Below are 5,537 nucleotides of genomic sequence, written 5' to 3'. Positions count from 1 at the left end.
GTGAGTCTTGGGGAGATGCAGAAAAGATCCATCCCAGGCACTTGGCTGGACTTAAGTAAGCACAGCCTTTGGGCCACAAGACCTGATGGCTTGGGTACTGGTCTGGACATAAGTCCCCATCTTCCCAGAAATGTAGTCTTTTGTCTGCAACAACTAGCTGGAGAAATATTTCAGAAAGATATGTGTCTGGAGCACCCAAAGGCATACCTTTCCTTTCTCCTTGGCATAGGCCTTGCAGCACTGAGGAAACACCAGGTTTACAATGGAGCCTTCAAGAGTCTTCATCCCTATGGAGCTCAGGGGCTCATAGGGTGACAGGAGAGGAGACAAGCTAACTTGGGAAGTATTCGTCCTTCAGCTTCTCCCCCACTGAAACACTATATATTGGGGCCACAGTTCATGGCAAAACATACATGCTCTCTTTCTTTCTCTCACACCTACATCTCGGAAACCCAACAACTTGATGGCAGGTAGCTCTGGGTATCTTTGGTCTGGCATTCACTCACTGGGCATCTAAGCTGTCCTAAAGCTCTTTTCAATCATTTCTTACTCTTTCCAGGCCCATGTGGGTAGGTGTTCCAGCCTTCACTCTTTCAGGCTGATCATAAAGGCACAGTGTGGGAAAATCCCCTACTGTGGTGGCCATTGCTGGGAAGCAGGGAAGGCTAAGGGCCCACTGCTGCCCAAGGCTGGTGTAGACACCATCTGCTCCACTCGTCTCCTCAAAGATTGATATCAGGTGCAGCAGCTGCTGTCTGGAATGTTATCAAACCAGGACTGCACAGGCACTGCATTCTCTGTGTGGAAGATTTAAGAAGCAGGCGAGTTGTCCAGGATGAGAGTTTTCCTCAGGTCCGTGCCCAGATGGCTGAGTTCCTTGATATAGCAGCCCTGGTGGAACAAACACGACTCATGGGCTAGGCAACCCCAGAACACCCCACACTGGTCCAGCACACCCTTCACACTGTGTTTCGAATTGGTGGGTTCTTGTTCTCACTGACTTCAAGAATGAAGCTGCAGACCCTCACGATGAGTGTTACAGTTCTTAAAGGGGGCATGTCTGGAGTTTGTTCCTTCTGACATTCGGATGTGTTCAGAGTTTCCTCCTTCTGGTGGGTTTGTGGTCTCGCTGGCTCAGGAATGAAGCTGCAGATGTTCGTGGTGAGTGTTACAGCTCTTACGGTGGCGCGTCTGGAGTTGCTCATTCCTCCCAGTGGGTTTGTGGTCTCGCTGGCTTCAGGAGTGAAGTTGCAGACCTTCACGGTGAGTGTTACAGTTCATAAAGGCATTGTGGACCCAAAGAGTGAGCAGCAGCAAGATTTATTGCAAAGAGCAAAAGAACAAAGCTTCCACAATGTGGAAGGGGACTCGAGTGGGTTGCCACTGCTGGCTCGGGCAGCCTGCTTTTATTCCCTTATCTGGCCCCACCCACATCCTGCTGATTGGTAGAGCCAAGTGGTCTGTTTTAGCAGGCCGTTGATTGGTGTGTTTACAATCCCTGAGCTAGATAAAGGTTCTCCATGTCCCCACCAGAGTACCTAGATACAGATTGTTGATTGGTTCATTCACAAACCCTGAGCTAGAAACAGGGTGCTGATTGGTGTGTTTACAAACCTTGAGCTAGATACACAGTGCTGATTGGTGTATTTACAATCCCTTAGCTAGACATAAAGTTTCTCCACGTCCCCACCAGACTCAGGAGCCTAGCTGGCTTCACCCACTGGATTCTGCACCGGGTCTGCAGGTGGAGCTGCCTGCCAGTCCTGCGCCGTGTGCCTGCACTCCTCAGCCCTTGGGTGGTTGATGGGATTGGGTGCTGTGGAGCAGGGTGTGGGGCTTGTCGGGGAGGCTCTGGTCGCACAGGAGCCGAAGGAGGTGGGGGGACGGTCAGGCATGGCGGGCTGCAGGTCCAGAGCCCTGCCCCGTGGGAAGGCATCTAAGGCCCAGTGAGAAATTGAGCACACCAACTGCTGGCCCAGGTTCTAAGCCCCTCACTGCCTAGGGCCGGTGAGGCAGGCCGGCCACTCTGAGTGCGGGGTCCACCGAGCCCACACCCACCCGGAACTCGCGCTGGCCCACAAGCACTGTGCGCAGCCACGGTTCCCGCCCGCACCTCTCCGTCCACAACTCCTCGCAAACTGAGGGAGCCAGCTCTGGCCTTGGCCAGCCCAGAAAGGGGTTCCCACACTGCAGCAGTGTGCTGAAGGGCTCCTCAAGTGCCGCCAAAGTGGGAGCCCTGGCAGAGGAGGCCCTGAGAGCGAGCAAGGGCTATGAGGACTGCCAGCACACTGTCACCTCTTAACAGGATCTGCATACTTGTTCAGGCTGGAATGAATACAGCAATGAAAAAAACACATTTAAGCAGTTCCTCCTGTCATCTCAGGAACTCATCCATATAAGGCCTCATGAGCAAATGGATCTGGTGCCTGGTATCCTCAATCTCTACAGGCATTAGGCAGTCAGCATTGCTGAATGCCTTCAAGGAGCTAGGCACAAGGGTTTCATCCAAGTCAGTGCCCATACAGATCCTTCCTTGATTTTTCTCTGTCTTCCCTCCATGCCTGGGTGATGATGGAGACTTGTTCCATCTAACAATCCTGAGGGCTGGGCTGACTGGGTGGGAAGACTGGTGGGCACGCTGGCTGGACTGGGTTGGGGGTCATGGCCAGGGGCCTGATTCAGTTCCCGAGAGTCTGACTTCCACAGCTGTTCACATACCTATTCTTCTTTCCATCACTGGCCGGGAAGGGAGGCGGCCTGTAGGGATGGTGGACGGCCTTGGCAGCGGCTCCCCAGGGTGCCCCCAGCCCCGATTCTCCCAGCGGGAGCTTCAGGATCCTCAGTTTGTTTCTAACATAGAGAATCCACCAGATACGCATTTTTTTTCAACTTTTATTTTAAGTTCAGGGGTCCATATGTGATAAACATTTTTTTAAACTTTTATTTTAAGTTTAGGGGTCCATGTGCAGGATATGCAGGTCTTTTACATAGATAAACGTGTGCCATTGTGCTTTACTGCACAGATCATCTCATCACCCAGATACTAAGGCCAGCATCCGCAGCTATTCTTCCTGATGCTCTCCTTCCCCTCCCCCATGCCATGAAACAGGTGTCCAGTGTGTGTTGTTCTTCCTAGTGTGTCCATGTGTTCTAATTGATCTGCTTCCGCTAGTAAGTTAGAATAATAATAGGTGGTGTTTGGTTTTCAGTTCCTGCATTAGTTTGCTGGGATTAATGGCTTCAAACTCCAACCATGTCCCTGCAAGGGACATCATCTCATTACATTTTATGGCTTTATAGTGTTCCATGGTGTAGGTGTACCACATTTTCTTTATCCAGTCTATCATTGATGGGCATGTAGATTGATTATATGACGTTGCTATTGTAAATAGTGCTACAATGAACATATGCATACATGTATATTTAAAATAGATTTCTATTCCTTTGGGTGTATACCCAGTAATAGCATTGCTGGGTCAAACGGTATTTCTGCTTCTAGGTCTTTGAGGAGTCTCCCCAATCTCTTCCACAATGCTTGAAATAATTTACCCTCTCACCAACAGTGTAAAAGTGTTTCCTTTTCTCCACAACCTCACCAGCATGTGTTTTTATTTTTTTTTACTTTTTATTAATAGCCATGTAATTGGTGTGATATGGTATCTCATTGTTGTTTTGATGTGTGTTTATCCAGTTATCGGTGATGTTGAGCTTTTCATGTTTGTTGGGCACATGTATGTCTTCTTTTGAGATATGTCTGTTCATGTCCTTTGACCACTTTTTAATGGGGTTGTTTGTTTTTCTCTTGTAAATTTCAAGTCCCTCGTAGATTCTGGGTATTGGACGTTTGTCAGATGGATAGGTTGCAAAATTTTTCTCCCATTCTCTAGGTTCTCTGCTCTGATGAGAGTTTCTTTGGCTCTGCGGAAGCTGTTAATTTAATTAGACCCCATTAGTCAATTTTTGTTTTTGTTGCTATTGCTTTTGGCCTTTTTGTCATCAAATCTTTCCTCCTGCCTATATCTTGAATGGTATTATCTAGATTTTTTCTTCTAAGGTTTTTATAGTTTTAGGTTGTACATTTAAGTCTTTATTCCATATTGAGTTAATTTTTGTCTATGGTGTTAGGAAGGGTTCCAGTTTTAATTTTCTGCATATGACTAGCCAGTTCTCCTAGCACAATTTATTGAATAGGGAGATCTTTCCCTAATTCCTTGTTTTTGTTGACTTTGTCAAAGATCAGGTTGTTGTAGGTTTTTGGCTTTATTTCTAGGCTCTGTATTTTGTTTCATTTGTCTATGTGTCTGTTTCTATACCAGTACCATGCTGTTTTGGTTACTGTACTCTTCTAGTATAGTTTGAAGTTAGGCAGTGACGCTTTCAGTTTTTTTTTTTTGTTTTTTTGTTTTTTTCCTTAAGGTTGGCTTGGCTGTTTTGGCTCTTTTTTGGTTCCCTATGAATTTTAAAAGTTTTTTTTTTCTAATTCTCTGAAGAATGTCAGTAGTCCAATGGGAATAGCATTGAATCTATAAATTACTTAGGGCAATGCACTCATATTCATGATACTTATTCTTCCTCTCCATGAGCATGAAATGTTTCTACATTTGTTTTGTGTCCACTCTGATTTCTGTAAGCAGTTGTTTGTAGTTCTCCTTGAAGAAGTCCTTCACTTTCCTTCTTAGCTGTATTCCTCGGTATTTTTTTCTCTTTGTAGCAAACGTGAATGAAAGTTCATTCATTATTTGTCTCCCTTCTTGCCTGTTGTTTGTGTATGGGAATGCTAGCTACTTTTGCACATTGATTTTATATCCTGAGATTTTGCTACTGTTGCTTATCACCTTAAGAAGCTTTGGGGCTAAGAAGATGAGGCTTTCTAGATATATGATCAGGTCATCTGCAAACAAAGATAATTTGACTTCCTCTCTTTCTATTAGAATACTCTTTATTTCTTCCTCTGTCCTGATTTTCCTGGCCAAGGTTTCCGATACTGTGTCGAATGAGAGTGGTGAGAGAAGACATACTTTTCTTGTGCCAGTTTTCAGGGGGAATGTTTCCAGCTTTTGCACATTCAGTATGATATTGTCTGTGGGTTTGTTGTATATGGCGCTTATTATTTTGAGGTATGTTTCTTCAGTTCCTAGTTTATTGAGAATTTTAAACGTGAGGGAATGTTGAATTTTATTGCATAATTTTTCTGCATCTATTGAGATAATCATGTGGTTTTTCTATTTAGTTCTCTTTATGTGACGTGTCACATTTATTGATTTGCATATGTTGAACCAACCTTGCATCCTGGGGACAAAGCCAATTCCATTGTGTTGGATGCACTTTTTAACGTGCTGCTGGATTTGGTTTGCAAGTATTTTATTGAGAATTTTTGCACAGTGTTCATCAAAGCCGTTAGCATGATGTTTTGTTGTTGTTGATGTTGTATCTATATTAGGATTTGGTATCATGATGATGCTGGTCTAATAGAATGAGTTAGAGAGAACGTCTTTGTCTTCAATTTTTTTTTGGTAGTTTTAGGAGAAAAGGTACCA

Source organism: Pongo abelii, chromosome 14, assembly GCF_028885655.2.
Source record: "Pongo abelii isolate AG06213 chromosome 14, NHGRI_mPonAbe1-v2.0_pri, whole genome shotgun sequence".
In the NCBI taxonomy this organism is placed as follows: Eukaryota; Metazoa; Chordata; class Mammalia; order Primates; family Hominidae; genus Pongo; species Pongo abelii.
Note: the sequence above shows the minus strand (reverse complement) of the source record.